The sequence below is a fragment of the Otolemur garnettii genome, unplaced genomic scaffold (genome assembly GCF_000181295.1).
Source record: "Otolemur garnettii isolate 467f Iridium unplaced genomic scaffold, OtoGar3 scaffold00002, whole genome shotgun sequence".
Taxonomy (NCBI): Eukaryota; Metazoa; Chordata; class Mammalia; order Primates; family Galagidae; genus Otolemur; species Otolemur garnettii.
Genome location: NW_003852397.1, coordinates 22,560,539 through 22,586,105, shown reverse-complemented (window position 1 = coordinate 22,586,105; position 25,567 = coordinate 22,560,539). Strand labels below are relative to the sequence as shown.

The 25,567-nt window shown below is 38.3% G+C and overlaps 1 protein-coding gene across 2 annotated transcripts in view; it reads left to right on the top strand.

The window, feature by feature from the left end:
- The window catches only part of PTPRK (protein tyrosine phosphatase, receptor type K), a 548,103-nt gene that overhangs the window by 477,801 nt on the left and 44,735 nt on the right, over positions 1 to 25,567 (top strand). The gene's annotated exons all lie outside the window — the stretch shown is intronic.

Here is a 25,567-nt window from a genome sequence, read left to right as displayed (position 1 = left end):
CAGCTGGATTCTCAGGCTTTAAATCTGACTTTAACAACTGCCACTTTCCACCACGGTTTATCCATTATATTTCAGCATCTCCTGCCATTCCCCAACAAAATCCACTGTCAAATTAAAAGCTTAGCTCTGTCATCTGCGCCGGGCTCTGGTGCCACCCTTGTATTCCACAATCCCCCATGCTTTTTCAAATTACTCCTCAGGGAATGCTGCCAACTGGAAGCAGTTGAGAAATCCTGACAGTGTGTTCCTTTTCCCAGCCCCGCCACAGCCCCCACCCTCTTCACTTCCCCGCAGCGTCATCTTCCTCCCTTCAGCTGCTCTCTCCTTAAGAAGAGCATGTAGCTTAGAGCTGGTTCAGGGAATAACTCTGGGTTATCAAAAATGACTTTTTAAAAACATTTGTCATCCTAGAGAATAAGATCTGAGGTCACGACAAGGTGTTGTCTGGGGTGTGCCCTTGCTGTTCATGTGGCTGTGGCTGATACCCCCCAAGTAATGTGTGCTCACTGTGCTGGGATCCTTCAGTAACCGATCTGTTGGTGAAGAGGGTACTGACTCTGCCATGAAGTCGACTTAACGAGAAAAATGGTCGAACCTACAGAGGAGCCTTAGAGGGCTCGCAGCCTTGGAAACTGAAATTATTGCATCTTTTTATCCTTCTTACAGAGAATGTTTTCACCTTTATGTTAATAATTAAATTGAGTGTTCATATTTCATGTTTACTTGACTTTTTATAGTTACAATCAACATATAGGTTAACACATTATAAATAATGAGTCATATATTTGGTTGAAAATTCCTTGGGTTATTTGCAGAGTTTAGAACTCCTCTCGTAGAAATATGACTAGCTGAAACCCTTAGCGATATATCCCCTTCAAAGCTTTCACAAAACAGCCAATCTTGTGTTGCTGATCCAAATTATGTAACTGGTTGGAGTGGGAACCAGCATAATCCTTCATACAGAACCAGAAGCTAGAGGAAAACCAGCAGGAGGGCTGAAAAACCAGAGCCCAGGAGCATAGTGAGGCAGAAACCAATGGGCAGAGATTGGAAGGGAAGATTAAGTCAAGAGGCAAGAGGCTCTAGGGAGAGAGTGGCTGGAGCAGCTGGAGGAAGACGTAGTCTGCGTCATGTAAGAAGCTGGTAATTAAGAAGAGTTCATCCGTCAAAATCGGACAGGATTTTGAGGTCAGAGCAGGTACAGGGAACTGGAAATCATTTTTAAACAACACTTGCCTTCCCCAGGAAGCCCTTGCTGTCTGGTAGCCTAGTGGCTTATCAGGGAGGGGGGATCCTGACACTGGGGAAGGGTGTGGGGAAAGACAAGACATAAGACTGAGAGTGCGTCCAGGTGGATGCGGTCTGCTCAGATGCTTTTCTTATAGAGGAAGAAAGCAGGAAACAAAACATCTCTTTGTGTTTGTCACTTGAATTTTAGTGCTCTTTAAACTATCTTAAATTAGTTCAAGATCTGCAAATTGAAAATTAAGGAGGAAGAAAGCATAAGGCCACACTCAAGCGTTTTGACTGTAGCAACGTTTGGAGATAAGTGGGTTACTGGGGATAAAAGCCCAGTTAATTTTAAAAAAAAAATGGTTTCAGAGTTTTGGTTGTTTAGCATTTTGTCATTAGTTACCTGCCTCTCCAGCAAAAACAAAAAAGATAGTTACCATAGTCTGTTATACAGGGAACACTCAGAAATTTTATATAGACATCAAAATTACTGCATCAGTTTCTTCTAATGATTCAGGAAAGTTTTTCACATCACCCCCTTTTATAAATTCCCAACATTTATGTTACTCAATTTATATCATTATTGTACATTTATTTTCCTAACAAGGGGCAACATTTCAGAGGGCAGGAACCATATCTTCAGCTGCAATTAAAAAAAAAAAGTACCAGATCTGAAATCAGATGACCTGGGTTTTAAAAAGCCAGTTGTGTGACCTTAGCCAAATCACCTATCCAAATCGCAGTTGCCTAAACTATCCATCTAGTTCAATGAATGGTTTTCAAGGATGTGGGGCAGGGTGAAGTCAGAGCATTCAAGGGGTTGGGCTCTTTATCCGTGCTTCAACACTATGACTGTCCTCCCCATCATTTCATGTGTTGAGCTTCTACATATAATGCTATTTTTTAAGTTTCTATTGCTAATCAAAGTTTCTATACTAATGTGAAAGTATCTTCATATCTTCAAAACCTGAAGTTTTGTTTTAGTTTATTATTTTACCTGTCATATAATTTAATGTAGTTCTTTGGGTCTAGGAAATGTCTAATAAACATTTTGTGGGGAAGAATTCTATGACTCCATCATGCAATGTTTAGATGTTCATAACAATTTTCGGTGAAAAGTTAGTACAACCTGTAGAGAATGACATTTTAGACTTTTGAAAAGAATTCTTTTTTTTTATGTCAGCTTGAAATTCATCTTGAACTTGATTTCTGACTTAAGGAAATAAAAAGCAAATCTTTTGTGCACATGCTTTATACAGAAAATGAGCTGCTTTTAAAAGAATAATCCAGCTGCTATCTGATCAGCCGTGGAAGACTTATTTCGTGGAAATGAAGAAGCCCTTCTTTTTTGGTTGAGTCAAACGTATGAAGGCTTTGATAAGATTAAAATAATCCAAAAAAGCAATTTCAAGATGCACAGCTAGAAACGGGAACTCAGAAACATCCATGCCTCACATGACACAGTCACCTAATAGAAGAGCTGGGTTTTAAGGACCATCTACAGATAAAGTCGGGACATACCGATCAGTATGAGCAACTGCTGGGTGGGCTAGAAACACTGCTGGTTAAGTTAGAAGAAATCTTAGGATTTTTATCTTTCAAAATGTTTCTCTGGCTGCTTTGTATTTTTTTTAAAGAGCCAATTATGCTGTCACTTGGAGGTTGTGCTTTTGTGTGACTTTACTCACCTTTGGTGTCCTGACCAGATCCCTTTCACCATAGCTTGTAAAACCCCCAGCTGCTGTGAGTGTTAGCTGCTAATGGCTCACCACTTCCCCTTCGCTCCCAAATCACTTACAACCGAAAAGCATTTGCTTTGCCCAGACCTTAGGTGCCCACCTCCCAACCCTGTCAGCTAACAGCTAGTGACTAACTGGCATGGGGGGTACAAAAGGCGCCAGCTCCCTCTTTTCAAGGTGAAGTCAACTGTGGGGTAGTTCATATTTCAGATTCCCCAGGAGATGGGCTGAAGGGAGATTCCAGCTGAGACATATTCTTAGCAACTTTGTCTTTCACTCCCTAAAAGTCAAGTACCTCTGAATCCTCATCTCAACCCCTGCTTCTAGGGGACCTCCCCTAAGGCAGTGATGTCTTTGAGAGAATAGATCCTATCTTCTGTTATCTTTCCTCCCCCTCCTCCAGCACATTGGGACTATGAGGCTCACAAGTATCACAGGTATTTTGAACAGGGGGCGAAGATGACAGTTGACTTTCTGTTAGCCACATACTCACAGCAGAAGAGGGATAATTGAAGTGACGCTCAGTCCCCACAATTCGAACATTATTTTGAATCTGAATTCTTAGCTTGCTGAAGAACCAGGAACACAGAAGAACTAGGGAGTAGAATATGGTGAAGTCAAAACTGAATCCATATAACATCCTAACCTTAAGTCAGAAACCATCAAAGCATCAGATACAATAAAAAGTGTTCTCATTTATGAGAGTTTATCATTTTGTTGCCCATCCACTGTCTGCCACCTGTGCTGTGCGAGGCATCAAGAAAATGTTGTAACATATAGTTCCTGCTCTCAAGAAGTCATGTACGGTAAGAGAGCCTGATAGATGAACTCAATTCCATGCAATGTGCCTAAATGTGAAACAGAATTCCATATAAAATGACAGTTAAGATGACTGATGGGAAGGACCAGAGGCCATATCCATCTAGGAAACAGCAGGGGCAGAGGGGTGCAGACAGAACAGCCAATGCGATGTAGAATCCTTGGATGAATTGGTAAGAAATTAGGCTGGAAGGCGTGTCGGATGCAAAGTTCTGCAAAAACTAAGACTTGGGATTGATTGACCTTATCTTAAGCACAGGGTGAGAATGATAAACAGTGCTTTGGGGTTTCATTTTCTCCTCTACTTTAAAAATTGGTAAAATGATACAGTAACATTTAAAAGTTTCTGAAACAATGTTGTAAGCCATTATCCCTTTTGCTGTTTTTTATCAAATGCTTACTGAAATATTTTTCATATTCCAGTGATTGTAATTCCTCATAGTTGCTGTTTTATTGTAGCTCTCCCCACATTAATATGCATTTTCATTTTAAGTGGCTTAAAAGCCTTTGTAAATAGTGTGTTTACTGTAATTTACATTCTCCATTTTTATTTTCTCTGAAATCGTTGTAGGCTATTAAATAGGGCAAAGATAGTACCACATTTGGATTTTAGAGAAAAGACACATTTAAGTTGCAGATAGATTAGAGTGAGCAGGATTGAGAGTTAGAAATGTCAGCAAGGGAACCACTGCCATGTTGACTAGGAAAGAAGTGACACCAACCTCTCCACGTCCTCATCTTTGTCTATAAAAGAAGATACAGCAAGCCTTGTAGATGCGTGTGAAAGTTAATTGAAATAATGCGTTAAGAGAACTTGGCATTTATGAAACTCTAAAATGATCATGCACTCAACAGAGGAAGCAGTGAAAAAAATTTTTAAAGGTCAGTTTGACTTTTAGGCACCTGATTTCCTGAAGACTGTTTGAAATCTTTGAATGTAGGTCCTGTCTTACTTTCATGTAAGAGCTACACAGCCTGACTGACTTATTGCCCTACGTATGTATTCCGCAATGAATGAAATAATGAATGGCCAGGTAGTAAATAATTATTGGTTAAAGGGACAAACAGTTCTTTCTAGAAACATGCTAGTAGGGTCTTGCTTTTAAAGGAGCTGATGTATTTATTCTCATTCATGATGAGTAAGTCAATCTACTTGACTCCCCACCCGGTGACGGGCATTTTCTTCTCTTGCCAGTCAAGGTGTGTGTTGACCCCGTACTCCCTGGTGGTGATACCAATAACTGTGCCTCTGTGTGCCACACATTTCTAGATACTTTATATGTTCAATAATTTTCAAAACAAAACTAGAGAGCAGGATTCATTTGTTTCCTGTTAAAGGTGAGAAATCTGGGTCTCCAAAAAAGCAGAGTGGACTTTGTCCCAGGTCACAAAGTAGTTTTTCCTGACTCCCATTTTTCTTGGCCCAGGGAGTGATTCTTACCCCTTTTCCAAATGTAGCCCTTCACCTGCTGGGAAACAGCTATTGCGACTCAGTCGTTTTATTTTACCTGATGTAGAGGAAAGACCATTTTACACACATACAAGCAGAAGAGTGAAGTTTTGGACGACTGCATGACCTCCCGCAGCTGCTCTTTGCGTGAGTGAGTGGAGAATGATGAGGTGCTCTGTTAGCAGTAAAGCAGGCACCAGACAGTAGGATGTGAAAAGGAGACCTGCCCCCCCAGAGCTGCCAAATGTGGCTAATGGCAATGTCTGCCTTTGTTTGTTACCCTCCATACCTCCACTTTTGCCCTCTGTTACCCTTTAAATCTCTTGGGATTCTCTTCATTACAGAAAACATGTATCTTGAAAAATACTGTTTGAGACACGTTGGAAAGCACAGGGATTTTAATAGGCTGAATAATAGCTGCCCCCAAATATCAGGTGCTGATCTCCGGAACCTGTAAATGTTACCTTTAAAGGCAAAAACAGGCTTTGCAGGTACGATGAAAGGATCTCGATGGGGAGATCATCCTGGGTTAACTGAGTAGGCCCTGAAGCAGTGACATGTGTCCTTGTAAGGGTGAGGTGGAGGACGATTTGACCCACAGAGGAGGAAAAGGCCACGTAACCACAGGGGCGGGTATTGGAGTGAGGTAACCCCAGGTTGAGGGACACCAACAGGCGCCAGGAACTGGAAGAGGCAGGAACCAGCATCCCCCGGAACCTCAGGCAGCGCCACACATCCCTGCCCTTGGCTTTGGTGCAGCGATGAAGCTTTTGGACTTCTGGTTCCCAGAACTATCAGAGGATAAATCTGCATTGTTTTCAGCCGCCAACTTTGAGGTTGCTTTTTACAGCAGCCGTGGGAAACCAGAAGATTATTTTACAACCTTGTCTCAGAGATGCAGTTGCTTAGTCAGCATTTTATCATAGTCCAGCCAGGGTAGAACCAGGATTTTCCAATCTACAGACCCTTGGTTTTCATCTCAATTTAAATGTGTTCATTTATTCTTCCTCTATAAGGTAGGACAACTTAGCAAAAGATTTAAGAATAGGTTGTTTCCTTTGAGGTTCAGCTTAAATAACCTTGATAGAACAAAAGTTGGGGAAAACAATCTCTCTGAATCAGACACTTTGGAAGATGAATGCATGCAAACTAATGAAGGAAAAAGAAAGTTGGCCTCATAGGGAGAGAGTAACTTATGCAAATCTTTGTTGTCAGCCCTGTTCATACGTGCAGAATGCAAAACTGCATTGCAGTTTGCTGGGTATTTGGAAATAGCTTGAGATAATCTAATTTTAAGAGACTGACAAATTCTTGCAGCTTTGTAGAATTTATTTCGCCTATCAAAGATATATTTACTATACTGCAAAATAAACTAACACTGTATGTGACCTTAGTCAAAGAGGTGAATATTAATTTATATATTATTCTCTGGCATACACTATCAGTAAATATTAATGAATTGCAAAATTATAGTGCTGGTGCTACAGAGTGTACAGATAAATTCTGAGGATTATCAGAGATTTGTTAAAATGCTCAGTACATACTATGAAAATATTAAATTATTAATTTTCATATTTGGTACTAAATTGACATTTATCATCAGTGTAAATATATGATAACGAACCATTTTTTTCCTTAAAAATGTTCCTCGTAAACAAGAGGATTCATAATATCATGGTTTGCTGATACCATAGCAACACAATCTTATATTGAGAACATCATCTGTTACAGTACGAGTAGTTGTGGTCATGTGCTCAGAATAGACTTTTCATTATTAAAGTACATTGTGATATGATAGAATAAGATTTGTCCAGATGTTTACACAGCTCTTACAAGGAATCATATTAGTGTGTTCATATGGGTTGAAATGTTATGTGCTTAAAGGATTGAGTTACTGTTATGACTCAGAATATTTAAGTAGCTTTGAACTGTAGAAGTAGGTTAAATACCTGTTTGCAAAAGAAAAACATGGGAGTGGACAGAGACTAACATTTGTGAATTATCATGCTGCGATTGCCCTAGAAATGTTCCCCATTTAAGTTAAAAATAAGAGAGCAAATAGTTGTGTTTTATTCATGATATATATTATATGAGAAGTGATTATTTCTTTGTTTTTATCATATCTTTGGAAAAAATACTGGACAGCAGAGTTTTAATGGGAAATCATAGCAAGATAAGGAGCATGCTGGAGGCACATTCAGTGGTGGAGATAATCTGTGCGCTGTGCAGAGAAGGGAGGCAGCCCCAGGTCCGGAGGGGAAGGAGAGCAGGGAAAGTTCAGAGGGGCTGAGACTGAGAATCTAGCCTCCAGGGAGGTTTGATGAACAAAATTGGACTTCTGGAAGGTGTGAATTCAAGGTCCGAAGTTAGTATGTCTAGAGCAGTGGTTCTCAACCTTCCTAACGCCGCAAGTCTTTAATACAGTTCCTCATGTTGTGGTGACCCCAATTATAAAATTATTTTCATTGATACTTCATAACTGTAATTTTTGCTACTGTTATGAATCATAACGTAAATATCTGCTATTAGGCGACCCCTGTGAAAGGGTCATTCGACTCCCAAAGGGGTTGTGACCCACAGGTTGAAAACTGCTAGTCTCGAGAAAGATGTATTTTTACATTGTAAAAAATACGGGAGGTGGGGTCTGAGGTCATCCTTTGTTCTCTAAGTACGGGTGCTGGTTTCTACATACATGTTGGGGTCACACAGATTCCCAAGAGATTGATGATGGTGATCTCAGATAGAGGACCTCTGCCTTCCTTTCCTTTCTTAACTGCAGTACTCATACGTTCTTGTCCAGAAGTGAATCTCTTCACTAAGCTGTACACAGCCAGCACACTTCTATCCTTACTGTAGTGTGCTACCCAGAAGACAAATCTTTATTCTTGCAAAACTGAAGGAATCATTACTCTGCAAACAACTGATGAGAAAAATAAGAGTGTGATTTTTCCTGATTCTTCCCTTGTAATTTCACCTTTTTGACTTTTGGAGAGACATTTAGAAATCAGCCTTCAGCTAAGAATTTAGGGATAATTGTTAATATTCACATGTAACATTGTGAATAATTTATTGTTTATCTTTCTATATCTTGGTTTCTCCAATTATACTTGGGTTTTCAGATTTCAACCTTCACTTCCAATCTTTGCTCTTTTCCTGGTGTCCTCCCGTCGAACTGCTCAGTTCACTGCAGGTCAGAGAAGGTGTTCAGTATTTTTAAGGTAGAAAAATGTGGCAAAGATGGGATTTTAGCATTTAAATGTTTAATCTCTTTATCAGAACATTTTGGTTTACGTTTATGCAGTGATCAAAGTAGCCAAGGTTAGGCTGAATCCTGCACCTATTTACTAAGAAAGTGTAAACTTTGTAGAGGAACACAGGTTTTGTGTAAAAAGCTTAGCTTTCTGTCCTCCCCAAATGTGAAAACATACTGGGTAGGGGGAGATTAAAAAATAAACATAGAATCTAAGACTCAGTGAAGCCCAGGGGAGGAAGGTATTCAGATTGCGGGGAGTGGAAGAGGAGAGTGGGAAGGTCTTGCAGGGAATACTGAAGACTCAGAGCCCGTTGTGTGATCTGGTTAGACTAGAGAATGGTGTCTCAGAGATCCCTTCAGAATAAATGGGAAGGTATTTTTTTTTTTTTAGTTTCTCCATAAACTAGAAGTTTTTGACATCAGGGCTCATTTGGAAAACTGTGAGCTGAAGAAGTCTGTGAACAGTGGATTCAGTGAGCATGGAAGTAATTGAAAAAGCAAATACCTAAAAGGTCAAGGGAAAAATGAAGTCCCTTGTTTGAAGGCTACTGAGAATTAGTTTTTAAGGGGAGAAATGTAAGAAATCAGAAATTTGGATGGCAAAAAGACAAAACAAACACCCCCCGCACCCCGTGTTTTATAAAGTGGTCACAGTAGAATCTGAAACAGCAATAAAAGAGGAGAGGAGTGTGGGAAAAAGACAGAGGTGCCCCCGGCAGGCCTGCATTTCTTCTGAGAAGGAAAATACCAAGTTACCCTCGTTGGAATGGCAGGCAAGGTTAAGAGCCTATTTGTGTTTATACTGTAAAACTCATACTTTCCAAACAGTGCTATGCAGATCGTTGGTGGACAGATCTCTAACGTAAGTGGTGATGTAAGGATCAAATAGTTCCTGATTCTTCATGAGAGAGTAAGGATGCTGGCCTATGCCTTCAAAGAAGAAAGACGGGAAACACCCAGAGGAAATAAACCTTTTTGAACTTTTCAACCTTGTCTCTTTTAATCCTTAGAATATGTGTGAAAGAATATTCTTAACCCCACTTTATAGATGAAGAAACTAAGATGCAAAGAAGTTATGTAACTTCCCTAAGTCCTATATCGGTGAATGGTGACTGCAAAAGTCCTGGCGCCTCCTAAAACGGCACCCTGTCTCATTTAGGGTTCTGATAAGAAACAGAACCAGCAAGTGCATAGGAATCAGAAGATCCTTGGAGGACTGAGGGGCTGGGAAGGCTTTATAATAAAAGAGATGGAATTTTCTTTGAAAAGGGTCCTATTGAGCTAAGGGGAAGACTTTGAATATAAAAAACTTTATTATATAGAACTGGACAAACTACTCCATTAACGTATTCTAGATATGAATGTTAGGTATTTTGAGAATTATAAGTTGCATGATGTAACCATTAGGTCATTTTGGACAATGAAGAACCGTATAAACATGTGGCTCCCACCTATTCATTCACTCAAGGCCAGAAGATATTTTAAAATTAAAAACCAATCTCCAATTCTAAAATATGTATAAATAATTTAGACTTTACGTTAAATTATCGTAGGAAAGCTAGAACTCAAAATGAATTTTTTTAGTCTGGTTCCTGGGTCCAAAATTAAGGCAGTGTCTAATTTAGCAAATAAACATCTGTGAAAATTGCAGTGCAGCCTCCATTAATGTGATTTAAACCATATTGTGTGTTCTTCAGAGATACGCGAGATTAGTGAATTATCCGAGCCTAGGTGGAAACGTAGAATTCATAACAAAATGCATCCCCAAAAGCAGCTAGTCTTAAGCCTTCATTTTGCAAACAGAAACAGTTCCTACTGTTAAAAGGTGAGTCATCTTTAATATTTTACATTTGACCGCGTCCCTATAATTTGAGCACTAGCAAAGGTTTTGTTTGATGTCTATTTCTTTCATTAATACTCTTTTTTGTTGTTGTTCCAAACTATGCTCTCGATGGCATGTTTGGTTGACTGGCTCAGATCTGGCGTTCTTCTGAGTTTGTGCCAACAAAAATGTCAAGTGCATTTGCCTTTTAATTACATGCGGTGCCTGGATTTTAATATTTTATGTTTTTCCCTGAAGAAGAGACTTTTCTGATCCTGTATTTTGTAAGAGGAAAAAAAAACCACTGACATTATCAGGAAGCTTTTCCCCCTGACATCTCTGGATATCCACACTTATAATTTTAGACACATTTTATGTACCGGTCAGGTTTAGCTGTTCTCTAGCCTGCCTTACAGTAAACACAGTGTCTGGGTACGTGATTTACTATCATCTGTTTTAACCTATTTTTTTATTTTGCAGCCATCTTCAGCTCACTTAGCTTCACTCTTACTAGGCCGTTCCTACTTGGATGCCCCCTATGTAATCATTAGTGTATGGAGGATGCAGTTTCTTATCATTCATGCTCTTTTTCTAACCTTTGGCATAACCGTGGACCAGCTCTCAGTACTCCCCAGGAGTGCAGTATGGTATTATTTAACCTCTGTGTTTTTTACTTCCTGAAGTAATTTTTAATATCACTCTATCATTATTCTCTAATCTTTATTATTCGAGGTAGGCAAAAAAAAAAAAAGCCCACAATCATATTTGTCAACTATACAGCTCCATAATCTCTGCCTACTACTTAGAAAAATCATTTAAAGCATTTTTGCCATTGATATGATACATCCTCCCTCAAACACTCACACCATCCATCCTCATGTCCTCTCCAGAAAGGTGTTCTCTCTCCTCCAAATCCAACATGGTCACCAAGGTGCTCTGTTTCATCTTCCTACTTTAATTCTCGGGACAGCTTCCTGTTTGGTGGAGGATGCGTGTTCAGTTGGGTCTCATTTGCTTTACGACACAGGGATGTCAACTGCATAGGAGCAGAAATATTCTCTGCCTTGTTTCATGATCACTCTTCAGAGCCTAGAAATGTACCAGATACATGTCAGGGACAACAAGTAATGTGTTTATTTAATTAATGAAGATGGAAACAAAGAAAGAAACACCTTCTCTATGTGTTTAAGACAGGGCATTGAATGTAGAAGGGCTGTCTGGAAAGTATCCAGCTATGTGTGTCTCTATCTTTCATGTTACATGGCTGGTAAATTTCTAGACAGCCCTAGTATGTTTTTCTTTATTTTTAACATTACTATTATGTCTTCCTCTAAGATCCCTCCCAGATTCCATTCACTCATCTATCCATCTAAGTCTGCCTTTTTTTCTGGGAAGGATTTGATGTGACTACGTGTGTTTCTGTCTCTCCAGCTTTTCCTTTCATTTTGTTAGGTAGTAGTTGAGATTGACGTTTTCATTGCGTCCCTCCCTCTTTATTTATTGTTTTTAAGGAGACAGTGGTAAACGTCTCCTAATACAAGTGGCTCATCACATTTCTCCTAAGAGAAAGTGCTAAAAGGGAATTACAAAGCGTGTGTGTGTGTTTTCATACCTTAAATTTATTATTTTATTTTAATATTTTTTTATTTCAGTGAACATCACAGACTATTACAGTGGTATGTACATTTTGGTTATATAATTTGCTCTTTTTAAGTCAGAGCTATAGTACGCCCTTCACCTCAAATGTGTGCGTTGTACCAGTTAGGTGTGAGTTTACTCCCCCTCCCTCCCGCTCCCACCTACTTGATTCCCCTTGAGTTTTACTCCCTATGTGCATGTAAGAGTTGACCAACTACTTCCAATTTAGTATTGAGTACTTGTGGTATTTGTTTTTCCATTCTTACGAAACTCCCCTTAGAATGGTCCATCTAAGTTGTTACAGAAGATACTAGCTCCCCACACTTTGATGGCTGAGTAGTACTCCATAGTATACGTATACCACATTTTATTAATCCACTCATATATTGATGAGCATTTGGGTTGTTTCTATATCTTTGCAATTATGAACCAGGCTGCTATAAACATTCAAGTACAAGTGCCTTTCTTATGATAAAATGACTCTTTTCCCTTTGGGGAGGGATGGCTGGATCAAATAACAGGTCTACTTTTTATTCTTTGAGGTATCCCTATATGTCTTTCCATAGAGGTTGTACTAGTTTGCAGTCCCACCAACAGTGCCAAAGTGTTCCTTTCTCTCCACATCTATGCCAGCATTTGTTGTTTTAAGAGCCATTCTCACTGGATTTAGATGTATTTTTAATTATGTCAAAAACTAATACTGTATTCATGAAAAAGCCACTTAACCTCTCACTAGTTGTTTTCTTTTTTTGCAGTTTTTGGCCAGGGCTGGGTTTGAACCCACCACCTCTGGCATATGGGGCCAGCACCCTACTCCTTTGAGCCACAGGCACCTCCCAACTTGTTTTCTTTATCTGAAAATCAGAGCTAAACTTTTATGTTGAATAATTCTATGAAATGTTTTAGGATGCTAACAGACCAGATACAATTCCATCCTCCTCTGCAGGAGCCCTGTGTTTGCCTCTTGTGCTGTATTTGTTACAGTCATCTGATAAGTATTTCCGCTCCCGGTTTATACACTCTCCACAGGAAGAGCACTCGTTCATCTTGCTGATTCTTTAGCCCACTGTAGTGTTCTGTACCCGTCAGGACATTCAACAAATAGGTGCCCAGTGGTGAGCAGTAGCAAATTGATGTCTGTGTTTTTAAAAATTGTACTTCCCTCTATCTAATGCTGCTAGTTTGAAGTTTTGGTAAATTTGGTGTAGAAATTTTTATTTAGAAAGATAATTATATTTGAATTTAATTATACCACATATATTTCCCATCCTGTACTGAGGCTTTTTACGTACAGGTATTGTCTTGAGCACTTTGCATATTTGATGCACTCAATCTTTCCATCAACCTAGAAGGCAAGTATTTTATTATCAGCATTTTGCTAATAACAAAACTAAGGAACAGACTAAATAACTTATCACAAGTCACCTAGCTAGTAAGTGGTAAAACTGGAATCAAACTCAGATAAACAGCTTTGTTCCATGAAAAATAACTTAATGCCAGGCGTGGTGGCTCAGGCCTGTAATCCTAGCACTCTAGGAGCCTAAGGCAGGTGGATCACTTCAGCTCAAGAATCTGAGACCATTCTGAGCAAGAGCAAGAGCCTGTTCTCTAAAACTAGCCAGGCATTGTGGCACATGCCTGCAGTCCCAGCTACTTGGGAGGCTAAGGCAAGAGGATCACTTGAGCCCAAGAGTTTGAGGTTGCTGTGAGCTATGGTGCCATGGAACTCTACCAAGGGCAACAAAGTAATACTATGTCTCAAAAATAATAATAATAATAATGATTTAATGCCACCTGGTTGAAGGGTTCCCTATCAGTGTTTTCCAGATATATTGAAATTCTTTCCCAATTTATACCACATATAAGTGAGTTTTTAAGAAGGGTCATAAATTTTATAAATTAGTTAACTCTAGTATCAATGTATTTGTTTCAAAAATATTAAAACATTGTTTTGCATTTGGTACTAAATTTTTAAATTTCAGAATATTAGGAGGCACATGTTCTGTTCGCATACTTTGTTTTTGTACAGATTGAGTCAAAGTTATACATGTGAGAAGCCATTTACCCAGAGGGTGCCCTGTACCCAAGAGCTATGAATTTCTCTCTCATGTAGGTAAAACACCGCGATAACTTACTAACAGTTTTCATTTCTTGCTCATTCATTAGACAAATACTATATTCAACTTTTATAACATATTAGTCACTATTTAAGTCATAGGACATAAAAATATGAATGAGATTATATTTCTGTCCTTAGATCTCAGTCTAGTGTATGTTAGAGACTCACTTAAAAATATAGTACTTGCAACACAATTTTATATGTGAGGTACAGGAAAACAATTAACTGATATTTAGAGATGCAAGGCTAGTTATGGGTAAGATTTCAGGAAAAATAAAGAACACAAAATCCCATGATCTGGCTTATCGTTCTGGAAACCTGGCAGATTCAATGCTTGGAGGACTTCTGTAGAACAGTTCTACCCTGAATAAGACGCATGTCTAGATACTTCACTGGACCCAGAATTCTGCCAGAGAGACAGAGAGACAGAGTGAGGTGACTGAAGCCCAAAACGCTGAGCAATAGCAGAGGAGATGGTGGTTTCTAAAGGAAGATGCCAAAGTTGCATTAGCCTTGAGAACTGTCTTCTGCTGGTGACAAGGTTGTTGCCTAGCCTGAGCCTTCCCTGTAGAGCTGGCAGAGGTGGTCTGCGGTCTGGGGGGCCTCCGGGCTACTGGTAGGAGAGGTGCATCTCTTTTAGCTGAAAGCATCATCAATTTAGGCCTGCAGGGGTCCCACAGACTAACAGAAAGCAATTAACTCACAGTCAAAGGTCACCGAGCATTCTTGATAGTAACTCTGTCTGACAGATTTAGCAAAACAGCAGCTCTAAATCCTCAGAGGACTGCAGGTATCAGGATAGTCAAATACAGAACACAAAATAGTTAAATAAAGTACAAACCACTAAGTTTAGCAAGATGCTATCAGGAGTCACTAAACAAAGAATCATTTACCGAGAACCTGGTTCCCCTGTTTTCCAAGAGGTGACCTCTCTGTTCTGTATGGATACTGCGTTATGTTAACTGCCGTGGATCTGTCATTTGCTGTGATACGTGATGGGCATATTCCTCTGCCTGCTTTCCTTCTTCTTGAGCACCGGAGCTTTTCTTTGTATTTTGCTCTGGGTAGCTTCTTCCCATCTAGCACCTTGTTGGTCATCTGTTTCTTCAATTTTATAAAATCTGCTGTAAGTCCATCCAAAGAGTTATTTAAAAACTGAAACAATTGTGCTTTCCCTTCCTACAAATTCCATTTGGTTGTTGGTGATGGTTCTTACTCCAGAAAGTGACTTGGGCAGCTTTTTGATATAAATTATATCCTGTATCATTGCAGATCGTCGGATCAATTCAAAAGTTATACAGAAATAACTGGACATGTATGTGGGGGAGTACCTGGAACAACTTGCTACTGTCTATCGTGCTCAGAAAGTAACTCTAGATCAATCTAAGTATGAAATGGATAGCATTAAAACTTTTAAAACAATTATAAAGTTCAGACTAGAAAAAAAAACTACTTAAACAATAAGCACTAACCACAAAAAATCTTGATATATTTGACCTCACTAACATTCAAAACTGTTATTCATACCATAAATAATAAGAACAGCCACTGATGGAGTTTCAGACACATCATCCCAAAATGTGTCACCTTGGCACGTTGAATATTTTAAGCTGAAAAAATGTGAGAAGACACAGCAACAGGGAGTTCTCTCTGACCTTCCCCTGGAGCAGATTATAAGACCCTCACGTGTGGTCTTTATACCCCAGGAGAGGAACACCCTATCTCCAAAGATAAAGGGCCACCCAGAGGAACCGGCTGAACAGATCTTGTTACCTCTAGTTTGCTACACGCACATCCCAGCTTTTGCCCTATCATATTTCTCTATGACTGTTCACCCTTCTTCAAACCTGCTATGCAAAAATTCAAGTTTAATGTTTCTTTAGGTCTTTATTTCCTTGTGAAATCTTCCCTGAGAATGAATATAAATTCTCAAAAATTTTATATGAAATACATTTGTGTACTTTTCTTTTGTTAGTTTGTCTTTAGGGGGCCCGAGCCATCAGCTTAGGAGGTTAAAAGGAAAAGATGTTTTCTCTCTCTATCATACCATGCTCTAGGAGAAGATACCTGTTTTCATGGAATAAAAAGATGAAAACCAAATAGGAAAAAAATAAAAATGGGTCAAAATTTTACACTGAGCATTTCAGAGAAGAAAGCATATAAATATTTCAAGTATCTCAAGAAGTCATTTTATTAGGAATCAAATGCACATTAGATATTTTCTACCACCAAACTGACACAAATTAAGAAGTAGGATAATACAAAGTGTTACGACAGAATTAGAGTTGGCAGACACTGCTGGTGGGTATGGACATTGGTAACAGTTTGACATTAGCTTGTAAAATCAATTTTTATAATGTTTGTTTCAGTCAAAAATGAGCCGTATGTAACCCATGGGCTACAGTTTGTCAGGCCCTGAGATAGAGTAAGAAGTATTTGAGTATTTGGGGGATGGCGGATGGTTTGAAATGATTAAGATGTGTGATATGGTATCTAACGGAATTGTCAGAAGATGAGGTTGAAAAGGTCGATCGGAGCCTGGTTTTGAAAGGCCTTATATGTCACAGCTTTTGCCTTTTTCTCTTGAATGTAAAGCAGTTACAGTTACATTAAACATATGTGCTTTTGAGAAAACTCATCCTTGTAGTAATATATTTACAGTAAATCTGAGGAAGCCAACGTGGGAAGGAGGGCTCGTGAGAAAACAAGGTTAGGTCTTCAGTGAGAGGTGGCACTGGGAAGGGAGAATTCAGGACAGATTTCAGGATAACTTAACAGGCTGGACTGTGTTTAAGAAGTAAGGCTCTGTTTTACCCAATTGAATGAATTTAACTGAATGAGAAACTTGATGAAAAATTCATATGTATGATAAAATATTTGCCCTTCATTAAGTTACTATGAAGCAGGCATGGTGGCTCACACCTGTAATCATAGCACTTTGGGAGACCAGGAGTTCAAGACCATGCTGGGCAACATGGCGAGACCTTGTCTCTACCAAAAAAATAAAATAAAATAAAATTACGTTGTGGTGGCTAGTCCCAAACTACTCAGCTACTCAGGAGTTTGAGGTTGCAGTAAGCTGTGAGGTTGCATTGCACGACAGATTGTGCAACAGAGCGAGACCCTATCTCGAAAAAAACCAACAAGGCTCAGGGCCTGTAACTCAGTGGTTAAGTGTACCAGCAACATGCACTGGGGCTGGTGGGTTCAAACCGGCCAGCACCTGCTAAAAACAGCAATGATAGCAATAACAAAAAAATAGCCCAGCATTATGGAGGGCGCCTGTAGTCCCAGTTTCTGGGAGGCTGAGGGAAGAGAATAGCTTAAGCCTAAGAGTTTGAAGTTGCTGTGAGCTGTGACATCACCACACTCTACCAAGGGCGACATAATGAGACTCTGTCTAAAAAAAAAACAAAAAACAGCAAAACAAACAAACAAAAAAACCCCACAGGTACCTCTGAAGCAAAGTAATATTTTACACTTTTTTTACCTTTAAATACACTCTTGAATTATACTTACTGCTTTTTTAAAAGTGTTTTTGTTACTTCTTCAGAATTTCATGTAACATTTTGAACTGTGATATTTTAAAACCAAAACAAATTTAGAGAACCTGAATAGAAGGGGATGCCGTAAACCGTATGAAATTAATTTTACATGTTTGTAATATGAGTCTATACTTTTATTTCATAGTTATTTAAAGTCTTCTCAGACTTCTTCACTACTATTTTCCACCTTAGAAATTTTCAGGGAGCAGCCATGTCTTTTATTAAATTAAAGTAAATTATTTTCCAGCTACTGTTAAACCCTGTAGCATATAGCTGCTTTTTAAGTTGTTAGCAATAAAAAAAAAAAACTCTGATAGATCCTGTTTTTTATAGTCAAGAAATTTAATACTAGACGAGTTTCATAAGATCTTATGAGATGATGAAGCAAAGTGACTTCAAAGGATCATCGAGTTAAATAATACATATTTCAAGATATCCTTGAGGCTTCAGCATCCACTGTGGCCGACTATTTAATTAATAACACGTGCTTTACAAAACCCATCATTATGTATTTATATAATACACTGCTAAGATTTGTTAAAAGCTGTTTTTCAGTAGTGTCAGTTCCTCTATTCATAGTTTTTCATTTTTATCGGATGGATTAAAAAAACCAGCATCTACCAGGCAGCAGCATCTATTGCTACTTCTCCTATTATAAGCATTTCAGTTCATGAAACCCTCTCAGGTCTCAATGTCACTTGATATTTCTAAGAGCTACATGATATAGACGATGTTATTATTTTTATTTTATAGATAAATGTATTAACTCTAAGAGACACTAACTCGCTCGTTGTTACGCAGTAAGTAAGGAAAGGAACTGAAAATCAAATCAGGGTCTTGCGGCTCAAATCGTTTGTGCTTTCCAGGACATAGGAATTTTCCTGTACTTTGGTTTGGTGATAGGTGGTGGCAGACAGAATAATTAGGCCTCTGAAGGAATGGCTAGCACGGGGGCATGAAATTTCCAGAGAAAACTCAGAAATGCATGCACTGTGTCCTCCTTATGCTAATGTCCAAAACAGTAAGATATATACTTAATCAAGAGTATCTTTATGTTTTTTAAGAAGAGGGTGGATTTTCTATATGCCAATACAACCTGCCTTAGGCAAGCTTAAGGTCATGCTTTCATTTATTTACTAATTACTTTTTTTGTAATGTTGATCCTTGCCAGATCCTACTAGAAGTTCAATGGTGAGCAAAATAAACGTGGTTTGTGCTTTTATGGACCTTACCCTAACTGAAGTGGGAACGCGCGAACAAGTGGTGCAACACGATATAATCAAGCCCTAGAACTGCTGCGTGCTATGATGTGAGCTTTGATGTGGAATAGGAAGAAAGCACAGAGGGACCGCTGAGCCGATAGTGCCCTGAGTTAAGGCAGCAGCAGTGAGGATGAGGAGAAGTAGAGATCAGAGACACCTAGGAAGTAGTGGTGCTTTGTAACCAACTGTATGATAAAGAGAGTAAGGTGACCATGCATCCCTGTTTGTCCAGGATAATTCCAGTTTTTGCCTTATCTCCCATCTTTATTATTTAAGAATATTCCCTTTCTCCCAAAAGCATGCCAATTGGGATTAGTTATTCTTAATCCTAGCAGTAAGGGAAGCATGGAGGATTCAAGAATGATGCTCAAGTTTCTACCCTGAAGAGGATGGGGAAAGAGTTGTGCAGAGAGCTGTGCCATTTACTGAAAGGGGATATACTTGAAGAGGAACTGGTGTGAAATAAGACTGTGAGCCCAGGTTTGGAGTCGTGTGTTTGAGGGGACTATGGGACATTGGAGGGAGGAAATCATAATCACGTGACTGCATGGGTCAGGAGTTCAGGCTGGAGCTTCTGGTCAGAGATGTATGAGAGCGATCAATTGTCAGCATGCCTGAAGTGATGTAAAGGTATAAAGTCAAAGGGGCCTGTTTTTAAAGGATTGACGAACAAGGAGGGGCTCACAAAGGAGATCTGGAGCAGAAAGGCCAGAGTCCTAAACAAACCAGGAGATGCCCAAGAGATGGAAGCCCTGTGAAGAGTGTTGCAAGGGGAAGTAATGGACAGAAATGTCACGTGCTATTAAGAGGTCACAAACAATCAAATGGGAAAAATGCACATTGAATGCAGTGTCATTAGGACATTGGTGATAGTGGTTTATTAGAGTTGGGAGACATAAACCTGCTTGTGGATGTTTTCCTTTTTCTTTTTCTTTTTTTTTGGGGGGGAGGGGGCAGGGGTAGAGGCAGGGTTTTGCTGTGTTGCCAGGCTGGTCTCACACTCCTAGGTTCAAGTGATCCTCTCCCCTTGGCCTCCCATGGCACTGGGATTACAGGCATGAGCCACCATGCCCACCTGCTTGTGCAGTTTGTAGAAACGATGGTGACTTGAGCGAACAGCTTTTCAAATCCCTAAGTAAGAAAGGGAGAAAGCGCAAGTGAATTTGAGTGATGATGATGTCTCTGCAGATGCTGTAACGTCACCTAAGATGTTGTACTTAGAGGCTTCCATCTTTAATGTCCATCGGGACAGTGGGGGGATGATTCTGTATACTCTCCACTATGAAAATAGCTTTAATTTTTTAGATAAATTTCTATGACCGTAAAATTATTTCATTTTTAAGTAGTGGGAGCAAGACACAATTTATAAAGTTAACTTAGCCGTTGTTGCTCCCCCCCCAAAAAAATACATCTTATAAATTTGCTCAATAAAAAAATGAAATTCTGCCTCAGTTTTTTTCTCACTGTGCACAGAATTATGGTACTCTTGGCTTGAGACACTGGGGATTCTTTGAATGTTCTCTGGAAGATAAAAAAAGGTAAAGATTTATAGCAAAGGAAAGCATTTTTGAAACGGCATTGCACATTATCTTGTGTGTATGCATAAATTATAAACAGAACTCAGGGGTGCTGTCACTGTAATAACTTTGCGTTCTCTTTGAAGAAAATGGAAAATGTTCAGTTAAGGGCTACCGCTTGTATTTCCATTAATGAATCTTCTAAGCTTGAATGATTTTAAATAGGATATTTGTGTTCCTTGGTTCTCGGAGACCAATAACTTAGAAAAATACATGTGATTAAAGTATTCAAAATAATCAATTTATACAGACATATTTAGTAAAAAAAAAAAAAAAAAAGTACCTTAGTAGTAATACTACTACTAATGATGAATGTCACAGCTAAAGCCTTTGAGGAAGATTCCCAGTCAAGGGGAAGTGACCACCAAAGCACATGTACTCAGAAAATTCGATTAGCCTTCAGACTCAAGTTTAACAATTACATTGAAGATTAATGAACAACTTTTTGCAGAATTGTAATCATGACAAACAAGCACCCTCCCTTACCCAACTCAACTAAGTTGGAATGGGCTGATAAATGTGAACTGAAGTCTCGCCTTAACAAAGACATGTGGACTTTTGTTTGAAAGCCAAACTTTCAAGAATTCGAACTTTTAGCTTATCTGGACCACACAGGAAGAAGAGGAGTCGTCTTGGGCCACACATTAAATACACAAATACTAACAAAAGCTGATGAGGAAAAATAAAGTTCCAGGCATAATTTTTTTGATATCCACAATCAGAGAAAAGCAAAAAAAATCTTTGCATAATAATCCTAATTATGCACAAGCTGATTCAGAGAGTCTTAAAATTGTTGAGCAGGTCCAAGTTTGCGATCACTGCTATAGAAAAGGTACTTAAGTCATAAGTACCTTTGGGGAGTTGATATTTTTTATTATGAAAGTCAAAGAAACATAGGCAACATAAAACTAGTGGGATATTTGACATCGTATTTGAGAAACTACTGCATCAATATCTGGTTCCCAGGAAGTAGCTGCAAGTCTCAGTGAGTTTTCAAGAGACTCATCAGCTATTTTGGTTCTAATTTTACTCTTCATGTACTTCATCCTTGAAAATATAGTTATTCACCAATTTAGGTGCCACCAAAAAGTAATGGTACAAGTAAGGCGTGATTGTGAAGCAAGTGTTATTTATCTCTGGGTCAAGATCAGACCGATAGAAGTCCAGTAAAGAGACGTGATCAGATTTTTAAATTGAATGTCAGAGGACAGCTGTGTGCATTCCATTTGAAAATTATCAGGTAATAACATATTTGCGTTGACTGAAAATGGAGTCTCAACTACACCAACATATTATTTTCCCACAAATCTTGAAATCTGTTTTCAAATTCTTCTATCAAATCCAGAAGCAAGGCTGTACATTTCCACTGTTCACAGGACTCAGTTTGGCCAATGTGTTGAAATACACAAAATGGATTACCTTAATTTAAACTTGCCATAATTTCAATTTAATTTGGAATCCTGTGATGACAGGATTGGTAAGTTGGGTCTCATCTTGAAGTCGCATGTTTAACTCATTTAATTGAGCTGTTAAATCCACTAACAATACTAAATTTGTAAGCCAGTTTTCACTGTCAAGTTCTGGCACAAATTTGTTTTTTGATACCATAAACGGCTTGATAACATGTCAAAAATGATAAAATCCTTTCAACATCAGGCCATTAGCTATGTAACTTCTGAAAAGTAAAAGTCAAGTAATTTCCAGGAATTCCTGGAATTGGCAATGATTGAGTCTCTTGGCCCTTGTGAAATGTACCATCTTGATGACGATTTGCATGATGTTATTCACTGTTCAAGCTTCCATGTGTACATTTTCTTGATATACTGTGCCGTGATACTTCCTCAAATGTGAGTTTGGGGTGGCGGTTTCATTGGCTTCTGTTGATTTTACAAGTCCCTCTCTTTTACCCACCATGGCGGGGCACCGTCAGGAACTTTATCAGGCGTGTTGACAATGGACAAAGAAAATCGCTTTGTAACCTATTTTTTACTGCTTCGTGTAAATCTCTTACTTATGTTTTCTAATGTCAGCAAAGAACCCAATTCTTCAATGACATTATATTTGTCATCAATACCTCTAATAAAAATGTCAGGTTGAGCCATATTTGTACCTTCAATTTTGTCATTCATCACCAAAGCAGAAAATCTGGAATTAGCAGCTTTCTTCTCCGAACTTCTTTTGATTTTTCCGATTTCATCAATTATTCTGAGTAGTGTCTGGTGAGACAAACTGATTTTAGAAATTCCACCCCCCCTTCTTTTTCAGGGCAAATTATATGTGCCACACTTCTCATACATTGCTTAATAAATTCACTATCAGTCAATGATTTTAATTTTTTTTTTTTTTTTTTTTGCTGTTAAATATGCTACCACATAACTAGCTTTTACAATGGACTCCATCTGAATTGGAACTTTTTTAAAAAACTGCTAATAGACTTGTTTTCGTTTCCACTGTTTTGTCCCTAGGGCACTGTCCTTCACTGGCATTGAACGTGGTAACATGTTTTTGCATTAAAAGCCTTTTCAAATTACGATCTTTGAAAACTTACCCAAATTCCCTACAAATTAAGCAGAAGGTCTTACAATTTGTCTTGAAAAAAAGGAGTCATCTGTCCACTCTTCATTGAAAAATCTTCCTTCATCTGTAATTTTTCTTTAGGGGAGTTCTGTTTTCTGAGCCATGGGTTGAAGACCCCTGTTTGGAAGTAATTTCACTGGTTTGCATAATAGATTATGAAAGTTTCAATGCACTTGCACTCTGAATCCACCTTCATCAGAGTCTCTGTTCAAAAATATATTTTTAGATTTTCTTTTTAATTCTAGAAATATGTTTAGAGAATTCATTAGTAAATCCATATTATTTATGAGACCTTAAAAATTTCATCCTCTGACTTCGAAATTGTTTATGCATCACCTTTATTTGAGTTTTATTATTTAGTTATGAAGCCCAGGTGGTATTAACGCTGCTGTTCATACCTTGTAATGAATTTGTACCTATATCTATTATCTGCTTCTTTTGGGGGTTAGCAGTCCTGGAGATTTTTATAAAATATGACACACATTACTTATGGCATAAGGTATTTACAAAATTATTCCTTAAGAGCATATCTTTTATGGAATTAAAATGCTGTGTTAAAAATACTGACCTCGTTAAATAAGAACTGATCTTCCAGAGAATTTTCAGAAAGATTTAATTCTGTAAGTCAGATATGTCCGAAAATTATCAAAGGATTATTATTTTTATCCTCTGAAAGCCAAGTGTAATGTAGAATCTGATGAGATTAGACTTTAATTAATGAATAATGAAGATTTGTTGCATAAAGTTTTTCCTAGGGATTTCTACTTCAAACATTTTGTTTCTCTTCCTGTTTGAAACAGTATCTGTGTCAAACCAATCTAATTTGAGAATTACTATGACTGTGTTCTTTTTGGATTTTATATTGTAGTTTGGAATATACTCCACCTGTTTCCAGTATTTATATCTGTATCTGTGTGTATGCATAGATAGATTTATGCACATACATAGATGGAGATATAGGAATATATTTCTAAAGTTGCCTCTGGGAAGGAAGAGCTCTCTAACATACTTACTACATGTTTTCATAAATTGAACCATAAAGTAGTTTGAAAGCTTTACGCTACCTCTATTCACAATTATGAGGTTGGAAGTTCCTTGCAACTAGGATATATGGAAAGTGTCGAGTCAGAAAGGGAAACTCCTTTTGCTCACCAGAAAAAAAAAAGAAAGAAAGAAAGAAAAAGAAAAGAAAACAAGCTAAACACTTGCTTTTTCTGCTTGAGAGTAATGGTTACCAAAACTAGTCCTTGGGAAAGTTTTAACCTATGCAATTTGAAGTAAGATAAATTAAGACAGAGTGAATTGTTTTACAAAGTTAACTGTGTTGTACCACTTTTTTTCAAGCTGTTATCTTCCCCACTGACTGAGATACCCTTTTTTGAAATGATACTAGTATTTGGGTATATTTGTTCTTTCAGATTTCTTACTTGGGAAAAAAAAAAAAAAAAACAACTTAGCAACCTTATCAGTCCCCTTTTGCCTGGTGGGAAAACTGGAGCGGATACTTAGATATATAGAAATGAGGTTGAGGGGGGAAAAAGTGGCTGAGAAGAGAAACCAGAGAGGAAAGGATTGGAAGGTAGAAAAATGGATAATTTTTTAAAGAGAATTAACAAATTGTCCATTGGAAAGGTACAAAGTTAGAGTTAGAGATTTGTTTGTGTCTCTGTTCACTGGACCATCTTTTGACCATGCTTTGACCCCAAAGGCCCTGTTTGGGGTGGTTTAGGGCAGTTTCCCAGATGAGCCTAATCCTAAGAATAAGCTCAGATTCTGAACAGGGGAGGCTGTATATCTGGAAACACTGAGAAATGATGTGTTAAAAGACAGATGTATTAGATTTTTTTTCTCTATCCTTGTGCAATTTATAATCCATCCTTACCTCTCTAAGTCTCAAGGTTTTTTTTTACCTTGCCAGTTTTTAAGGTAAATGAGGTAAAAGGAACATGCCTTCAGAGAGTAACTGGGTCTTATTTTTTCAATTAAAGTGTATAATTTTAACTGCGTACATGGGCGTGAGAGTGGTTTTGAGAAAGAAATGAAATGAGGACCTATAGAGAATTTTGTTAAAACTGATCGTCTTCTCAAAGTTCTGTTTCTCAAGTTTCTTATCTGGGTTTTTATGGTGTATGAGTATAAGAAATATTCCTTGCTCTATCTGTTTTTCTTTGCTTATTCTTTTCTTCTGCCAAACCAGCTATTCATCTAAAATCTTACATGTTAAGTCATAAGCTCATGTCTCCAGCAGTGAGACTCTGCATTTATTTAACCTAACCCATTTTGTTCCTGACAAATGTCGGTGACACTGACTGACTTAAAGCACCAAGCAGAGCACCTTGTATTTGAGTCGAGAAGTGTTTACTGATAAACACATGAACCTCTAAATCTGATGCCCTCTTTCCACTGTACTATTTGCTAAAAATCTTGTGTTCTTGTGTTTAAAAGCTTTTAGAGAAAAACTGTTGACTGTTCCTTTGATACTTATTTCTGTATTTTTGTTTGTTTTTTGTGCTAACAAAACCTCTATTCAGAA